Source organism: Megalops cyprinoides, chromosome 16 (genome assembly GCF_013368585.1).
Source record: "Megalops cyprinoides isolate fMegCyp1 chromosome 16, fMegCyp1.pri, whole genome shotgun sequence".
In the NCBI taxonomy this organism is placed as follows: domain Eukaryota; kingdom Metazoa; phylum Chordata; class Actinopteri; order Elopiformes; family Megalopidae; genus Megalops; species Megalops cyprinoides.
Window position 1 is genome coordinate 30161550 of NC_050598.1, and position 10002 is coordinate 30171551.

Consider the following 10002-nt stretch of genomic DNA (forward strand, 5'->3'; position numbering starts at 1 on the left):
TGAAGTTTGTGAAAAGTTTCAGTCTGTGTGACTTGTGCAAGTTATTGCTTTATCTGCTTTTTTATATAAATATATACTTCATATACTCTTTTACAATTTTCAGCCTATTTTTGTGTGTGTGTGTCACAGATGAATAGGTGGCCGTATAGACAGATCCACAAATTAATGGCTGGAGGGAGAAGAGATTGCACAGACATTACATTACATTATTGTCATCTAGCAGACACTCTTATCCAGAGCAGCTTACAATTTTATCCATTTGTGCAGCTGGACATTTTACGAAGGCAGTTGTGGGTTAGGTACCTTGCCCAATGGGTTACAACAGCAGTGCCCCAGTCGGGAGAACTGAACCAGCAAGCTTGTGGTTACAAGCCCTGCTCCACACCACTACACCACACTGCTGCCACAGACATGTATGCACATTGAGATATATTGTGGGGGTTTTCATTGCTGTCTTGTCAGACATGCATTAAATCAGAATGTTTAGTGGCACTACCTATATATTAATTACTCAAAGATGAGCTACAATGAGGCCTAGCACTCATGTAAGGATGATTGTAAGTCTCCCAGAAAACCCTGTGGTGATGTATGGAAATACATGAACATATCACAGCTCTTCCAGAATGTACACCAGCTGATGACAGTGAAGTAGGATTTCTGGGCACAAGATTTGTATGGAAAACCGATTTAAAAACAGACTGGTTAAATTTAAAACAGAGCACTAATAAGCATGCTTCCCCACAAAAGAAAAAAAAAAAGATTATACGGTCCACCCCCCACCTCTCCACCCCCAACACACCGCTATGCCAATTTGATTCCTAAATATTTATGCAGTTGCTTTGGCAACCTCGTGAAAAACTTCACTCTGGGAAGTTGCAAAATCCCAGACAATAGCCAGAGATGGACTGGTGTTCTTTGGGCTTCTGTTTTCCCCTTCCATCTGTACTGACAGGCTGCACTCAGTTGAGAACCCCCTTGTGTGTTTTCCTGTTGCTTATGTAACGGGTGGTCTCTTGCGTTGTGTTTTAATGTGATGTTACGTGGGTCGGCGAGCGAGCGAGTTTCGAACCGAGGTTCTTACTGCTCGCTGCCAACCCCTTAAAACCAGCGTCGTTGCCAGTTGAGCTAAAGGCAAGTTGCCGTTAGCCTGTCGGCGACAACGCTACTTAACCAGGTCTCAGGGGGAGTGACGTAGCCGCTGCAACCACTCGGCTACCTGCTACCCGCTACCTAAGGCTTTACGCAGGACTCACACGAGCTAATCACTTCAGCTCTGCTACACTTACACATGGCCAACCAGGGGTAATTGCCATGATCTAAGCAGGGGTTCAAACCGCTGGACTGCAGAATCCTATTAGAACCGAAAGGTCTGTGGTCTGTTGTTAATTAGGAACCAACCATTCATGTTCAAACTGTGTTTAGTGGTCTGAACCTCAGCTTTGAAGCCCTTCTGTGGCTGTTGCAGTTGGCTGACACCAGTATGATGAGAGATATTTCTTACTGCCAAGGAGATAATAAGGATACCAATTTGAACCCCGGTTTGGCTCATATATAGAGGTTGTATGGTGAGAGAATAATGTATATGACTTGGGAAATGATGGGTGGGAGTATGGATGCTTAGACCTTCCAGAGAAGAGCTGCAATTAATTTATGCTTTTTTGTTTTTTTTTTTAAATAAATTGTCATTTATACTTAGTTAATACACATTGCTTTCATTTTATATTTACCACCTGTATGTTTAAGGATAGTGCTATGAGTTTGTATATAAAAGAACGTACTCTGTATAACTCTGAGATTTGGGTCAAGATGCACAAAAACTGTTCAGGGGCTGTGACTGTGTGGTCACTTTTCACCATCCAGTGGTGAAATTATGGTGCTGTTGCTATTTTGGGGGAGCTTCTCACTCAGTCAATCGGCAAAGGTGTGAAGGAGTGAGGGACACTACTGTTAGTAGATCGGCTTAGCCACTGCCAGCAGAGAACTGGGGATGTTGATCATTCAGTCATGTAGTACCTACTGTTCTCACATTGCCATACTTCTCTGTTCCAGGTGTTAGACTTCACGCATGCACAGAAACACACATGGCATGTCTGTGACATCATATGAACCCCCATAGACACGTGAGTTACGTTTCTGACACTTTTACCACCTACAGTCTCTCAAAATACTAGATGTCTGATAGCTTCTTTTCTATCTGACTCATTCTTTCTGAGCTGGCAATTTTAAAAATGTACTGCTGTGTGGGAAGTGTATGGCACACCGTCCTTTGGATCTTGCATCTTAAACCGTCCTTTGCACTTTACTTTGTTCTTTGAATTTGGATCAGGTCAACCTGGACGAGGCCATTTTGTGAATGAATAACCAAAGCTCTCCGACTACCACAATCTCTTTGGTCTGATTCGTGGTCTAGCGATCTTGACCACTAATTACACAGAGCCTGGTTGAAACCAGCCAGCCCCCCGAGGCAGCATGCATGGTTTCAGTTCCATTTTCTGCCAAACCAAGAATCGACCGCGCACAACTGAACGCTGTGAGAGACCTTTGGTCAACATTACTCTACTGTAACAATAACATCCAAAACAACTTACAAAGTAAGCTACATAAGTGTATATAATAAGGGCATATGAACCATAATGCACAAAGAAAGCATCAGACCCACCTTTGAAAAGTGCCAATGTATAATTCAGTGCTACATTAACCAGGTCAGGGGATCCATGGCACAGTCTGAAGAGATGAGTATTTCACCGGCAGAGATTTAGTGTTTAGTATTTAGATTTAGTATTTAGCTAGCACTGTAAGATGGTGAAGGTTTCTGTGGTCCTGCACACTGTGAGAAAGTCACGCCACCGTATGGTTGCCAGTGCAGACGTGAGGTGTGTCCGGGATGTTCAGCCCATAACCTGGGCTGCATGCAGCTGTTCACAGTTGTGGTGCCATGCATGTAGTTTTAGTGCAGTAGCAGGACAGAAGCACATGGTCAACGTAGCACACCGCCTCTCCCAAAGACAACATGTAGAGGCTTGCCCATCTGTCTTGCTGCCAGTAACCATAGTTACGCCAAGCCAGTCAAGGTGATAACACTTCCATGTCCCATTGATTGGCTTTGATAAATCATTCTGTAATCACCTGCAATTTCACCCACGATTTCACTCATAATAGCTTATTAATCATTCGTTAATGAGACCAGCGGAATAGATGACCTTGTGTAAGGACACAAAGGCAGTTGCTCTCAAGCATGATCTGAACAAAACTTCTCTGGCACTTTTCAGCCTGATGAGCACTTATACAATATCACAGGATGGGAAACTCTCACGTACACGTTCACTGTGTCGGTAATGCAAATCTGCCCTCTATAAAAAGCTCCATGTAAAGTCTCACACAGAGCAACCTCACAGTGTCAGTAATGCAGATCTGCCCTCTTTAAAAAGCTCCATGTAAAGTCTCACACAGAGCAACCTCACAGTATCAGTAATGCGGATCTGATGTTTCCCTGTTCGGGCCCTACAGGATGCAAGAGGGTGAGTCACAGAGGTGACCTCACCAGTGCAGAATCAGCAGCTCATCCACCAGCAGAGAAAACACCCTTTGAAGAAAGGGCTGAGGTAAGGGCCTTTGAGAACCAGCTATCTGTCATCTGGACCCAGCCCGTCTGCGCGGTGTGCGGGAGGGGCTGACCGCACTCGATGTGTCTGTCTGCAGGGAGCCTGCTTTCGAGTGTTCGCCACTGGAACCACCGACCCCCTGTAAAATCTGACAGTGATGCGAGCTGGCACCGTGTTGCATGGTCGCACGGCAACTCCTCCTGGCAGAACTCTGTCGGTCAAGGCTCTGAACACTCAACAGCAGCTACGTTTTAAATGTACTAATGCATGCGTGCGTGCTTGTAATAAACCAGTCACCTTTTTGAAATTATTTTCCACAAACAAAACCCTGACTGGATAAGTAGTTTGATGGAATACTGAGGAGAGACAGTTACTCTCAGCCTGAGAGCCTTGTCATATTCTAATTCAGGAGGATGTCCCATAAACCAGTCACACTGACACAGCATCTAGGAACCTGCAGTCTGAATGATGGCTGAGCCTCCTCAATTCCTCACTTAGACGTTATACTGTAATAAATACTACATCTGTACGTGACCAGTTGAAAGGATTTTTGTACACAAAGAATGTAATGCTTTGCAGAGGTAGGGAAATGTGACACGGAAGCACTAACTGACACTATCAATCCCAGCTGTCACCTCTCCAGACCTGGGGAGTGAGTGAACAAGTTGGCCAAGGACACCACCTTTCCTCCCAGCCACTGCCCAGTCCTCCACTGGGTCTCCTGTCCTGGGTCTCCTCCTTCCCTGGTCCTCCTGCTGTTCCTGCAGACCCTGGTGGTGATACAGACATGCAGTCAGGGCTCCCTGTTGTTATGACTCATACACGGACGAGAGATCATAGGCTGGACATGCATGTAATTACAAGCAGCAGAACACATCACATACAACCCTGTCCCAAACACACACACACACACGTAAATACACACAAACACACACACACACACACACACACACACATGTAAATACACACAAACACACACACACACACACACACACACGCACACACACGTAAATACACACACACACACACACACACACACACGCACACACACGTAAATACACACACACACACACACACACACACGTAAATACACACAAACACACACACACAAACACACACATCATGCATATTTATAAGTACACACGCACATGCAGACATATACACACATACAGACACACACATACATACTTATCTACATACATACAGTACCTGCACGTACACAACAGCGTTTGCACACACACATACACATACACATACATCATACATAAGCACAGATGCACACACGCACGTACACAGGTACATAATGCCGTGTACACACACACACACACACACACACACACACACACACACACACTTTGAACTCCCTCAAACCAAGGCAGATGATTGAACTAATGAAAACTTGGCCGATGCTCTAAGCCCCGCCTCCCGGGCACTTTGTTTTGTATTGTGTTTGTCGGGTAAAGGAACAGCCAGTGGCACACACCCAGTTTCCTGCCCCTGCAACTGGCCCCTGCCACTTCCTCTCAAGCACAGCACTGGTGTGTCTCACATGCCACGGCAACTGATCACCGTCAAGGGAGAAGCCGTGGTCCCCGCAGTGTCTTCAGTCACTGACCTCAGATCAGTTGCAGGTCTATGCACAAAATGCTTGAGGTTAGGTTTTTGCCACAATACCACAATAGTTCTATATTTGTCTCACAATGACCAACAAACAGCAGGCTGTATGTATTCTCTCTTGCCTTTATAATAATTATTGATAAATAATAAATAATCCTGAATGAATGTCGCCACTAATGACTATTTTATGTCAAAATGCAACCAAAGACTGTAATATTATTACACTAAGGGCCTGAAACAAGAGACAGTGCCGCCACTGCCTTAGCCTAAAGCCCTTTGATAACACAGGCTCTGTTTGTAAGCAAGTTCTCCATGGAGTGGCACTAAAGAGTCCTCCCAGTACATCAGAGAGTGCTGTTTATAATGAAGCGCTAACTCCTACATTTCACATCCTCACTGTCTCCCGAAAACAGGCACGTGATGATCTGCAGACGTATAAAGACTAGATAACTGCTGACTAATGCAGCCACCAGTACAAACACAGCCCTCTCTCTCTGAACCGCGGCACATCAGCAGGCTCACCTGGTTAACCTGCCAGGTAATCCCTCTTTCATCACCCTGAACCCATACTGTGTAGCTACAATGGCCAGGTAAGCACAGCTGCTTGTCCACCTGTTCAGTTCATGTTGCGCAGTACCATTCATTGGGTGATATCAGATACAAGCACCACATGCAAGCAGTGGTCTGATAGATCTCTATATGTATTCCTTAACAGAAAGTAAAACTTCACTGCTTTTGAATAGTAAATAATTGCAGATCATACCATATGAATGAAAGGTTATGCTGCAGTTATTCAACAGCTCCACCCTAAGATACCACAAACTGCTACCCTAACCTAGCACTCCCAAACAATTAGATAGAACTGTCTTTCTTCCTCAGCTACTGAACCCAGAAATCTATGAGAACACCTGTACGATTTTTAAAAGTTAGTGACACACTGACTGCCAAAATACCTCATGAACACCTGTTGTGAAATACAAAAAAAATCTCTAAAGAAAAGGAGATAAAAAAAATATTGTTAAAAAGGATCCATTTATTTTTACTTTTTCTGTCAAAGTGCTCAAACAGTAAGAAAATTTGCTTTGTGAATAGTTAATATTGTATTTTAATGCTTTTAGAAGCATATAATCTACATATGAAATAAAGACAAAGCTGTGTATCTGTCTATATCTATCTATCAATCATACACAGTTATCTGCTGACAGCTCCCATGACAGCAGAGAAGTACATTTGACAAATTCCTCAGGACATGATACCAGACAAATTTCAAACCTTATATCCAAAAATGTACATCTGAATATTCCTCGGATCTTTCAAAAAGAAAAAATAATTGATGAGGAATATAAGGAAAAAGCATCAAATAAAAATTGTTATTTTCCAGTAAACAGCATTATTTTCAATTTAACAGCAAAGCCTGAGAGCGGAATTATTGTGTAATTTGCAAAGTTATTTTATTTTTAAAAACTGAGATTATGTTTCTGAGATTACGACATACACGTGATGACAAGCCAATAAGTAAGTGACAAGCAACAGCAGACTCCATAGCATGTTTTTTTTTACTGTATGGTGTAATATTTTTGCTGTTTAAGGTTTACAATCCAGACATCAATAATTCATTACTTTTACTCAGTGCTTGCATTCCAAAGATGTGAAATCCCTTTACAGTGAGGGGCGTGACAAATCGAATCCACCAACAACATGTAACTCTCCCTCAGGGTCTGGTGGGCAGCCATTTTGTGTCAAAACGTCAGGTGACCGTAGATCAGTCGCGGAGAGGCAAGGTTGAAGAGAACAGATGGAATGTTTTTCAGGGCTTGAGTGATAGCTCCTTGACATTTCTGAACAGGCAAACTCAAACAGACACCGCATGAAGGACACTGAAACACTACGTAAACTGCACTGCAGCAGGCTTTTTCCTCCTGTCCTCAAGGTAAACGAGGGGCCTACAGGGCCGCAAGGGGAAAACAGGCAGCGCCTGAACTTGCGCAGTAAATGTCGAGGACGAGGCGACGCTGTATAGGCTCTGTTTGCATGGTTAAGTGCAGAGCAAGCTTGGCCTTTGTACTTCAGCCTGCAAATGAGCCTTCACGAGATCACACTGCGCAGATAAATACCGGGCCTCTTATGTCTGCCCCCTACAGGAACAGTACTGTCATGGTAAAATACACAAAAATATTACATTATTGTCTTACCAATGCACAAAGGTTACAATTTTATCCATCTTTACAGATGGATATTTACTGAAGCCATTGTGGGGTAGGTACCTTGGCCAAGGGCACAACAGCAGTGCCCAAGCAGGGAATCGAACTAGTAACCTTCCAGTTATGAGCCCTGCTCCTCACCACTATGCCACACTGCTGCTCTGGATATCATAGGCTTGATATGGTGATCCTTACAATTAGCATTCTCATGTGTTCCGCTGAATTCTCCTACCAGTCCTGTGATTTATCTGCGAGTTGATGATATCAGTGAGGTGTGACTATCATCCCAGTGGTGCCGGCTTCCACACGCACTGCGGGAATGTTGGTGCGAAAAATAAGTCACTTTAGAGAGATTTCATTAGTCCCACCTTGGGCTCCTGCAGAGGTTGTGGTGATGAGATGAGGCAATTACACAACTGGTGATCACAAAGGTTGTGTGAAAGAGAGGGGAAAAAAAGAAGAAAACAAACCCTGGTACTCTTCCCCTAGATCATCCGCAGACAAAGCTGCGCAAAGTCACTGATCGTCACATGATCTCAGTGCTCTGTGCCTGTCTTCAGCCCATACAGCAAGGATCAGTGGCCCTGCGCAACTCTCAGTCTGAAGTGTTGCTCACCCATGATTTACCCTGCTCAAATATCACTTCAAACACTCGGCGAAACAGAAAATGGTTCTATGACTGAGGTCAGGTCAGCAATTGTGAGGCAAACTTTTGTGTTTCTAAGAAAACTAGTCAGTAATCAACCTTTTAAAGCTTTGCTCTAGAAATCCCTTTTTAACCTTTGTCTCCCAAAGATCAAACCAAACAACCCATCTGAAAGGTACAAAAAGGCTTTATTTGTTATGAAAAAAAAGGTGTTTGAACATTCCCTACATAAATACATATGGAACCAACTCAAAAGAAATAAGTACATTCTCAGCAATGGCATTGAAATAAGAACAAACAGAAATACACAGCCTGTCTCAGCTCTGTAGATGTTTGATACATTTACAGTTTGTTATGGCTGTGTCGGTTTTTACAGTACATTCAGTTCAAAAATGTATTTTTTGTATTTCCATTTAAAAACAGGGTGGCCTCCAAAGTATGGTGTTCTGATGTTAGTTACTCTTAACCATCTGTGATCCAAAACTATTACAGGAAAACCAAAACTAAAAGAAACTGTTGGACTTCTCATAGCCCTATGCCCTATACGTCTATCCAGCTTCTACTCTTGTTAGTAGGAGACTTTCAAGCCCAGTGTTGTGTATAGGTTCGCATAAACTTGTCCAAATGATTTTCGGCATCACACTTGATTGAATCTTCCTTCAGTGATTGGCATAAATGGGGTGTACAATATGTTTGCAGTATTTAAACATCTACAGGTATATAAATTTTATATAATAAATAAACCAATTACATAATAACCCAATAAAATTACATTATATATCAGTACTAACATAATTTAACAACTCAATGGGTTCATTCTAACCCGGTATGTGTTCAGTCAGGCATAGATAAAACTGGAAAAAAAGGTTATATGGGCATGTGAAAATCAGATCAGAGAATTAAAATCCCATTTGCTTGGTGGCATTAGTCATTCAGAATCTAGCAGTAAAAAAAAAAAAAAACAAAATGAGTCATTGATCAAAAAAAGGTACTGGCTTTGCCCAACCTCCAAAAAAGCATAATTTAAACATTAACATTACAAAAACACCCACGTCAAAGTGTATTCAACTGAGGAAATCAGCATTATATTCCTGAAATGTAAAGTAAAATATCAGAAACATTGGCAGAACTTGTTGAGGATTCAGTGTTGCAGGTGCTCTTTGAATGGTTTGTCCTCGTCTTCAGAACGCCAGAGAGGACATCTGTGCTCGTAAGGGTGCACACAACACAGGTTCGGAGTACCTCTCCTGTGGGATCCCTCTCTTTGTACGTCACCATTAACATTTGCACATTTAGATGTTTTAAAATATAAAAAAATGTTAAAATAAAAAAAAAAATGTTCCTGTGTTCCAAAACATGTGACCTTTGTCTCGCAGATACAGTATCTATGGATTGCAGTTGAATCTGAAGTATTTACTGACTTGAGATTTGCAAGCCCTTTGTCGGAGTGGAGTAGTGTTCGTATGGTATGTTTTTTTACAACCCCTCAACTGACGGAGGTAAAGGCAGAACTGCAGAAGATTGCAGTTGGTTGTGGTCTCCTGTCTCCTTCCTTGCAGTGGACTGCTTCAGGATGACGGTGACCATACAGGCAAAACTCCGGGCAAAAAAATCTGCCCACAAACTGGGGTCATATTAACCTTGACAGACAATGCGGCGGAAGACACAGAAACTGGATCTCACACAAACTCGGATGTCAGCTGACCTGGGTGTTGTTTTAGGATGGATAGCACCGAAGCTACCTGTTTCGATACAACTTGATGCATCTCTCTCTCTCTCTCTCTTTCACTCTCTCATATAATGGGTTCCAGAGTGATTCACAGAGTCTACTGTGCATAAAGATGAATTAAAATAGGCACAAAAATGACACAATAACAATGATAATCATCGCAATCATTATCAAGAGCTACTAAGACTGCAAGCTACAAAATCAGAG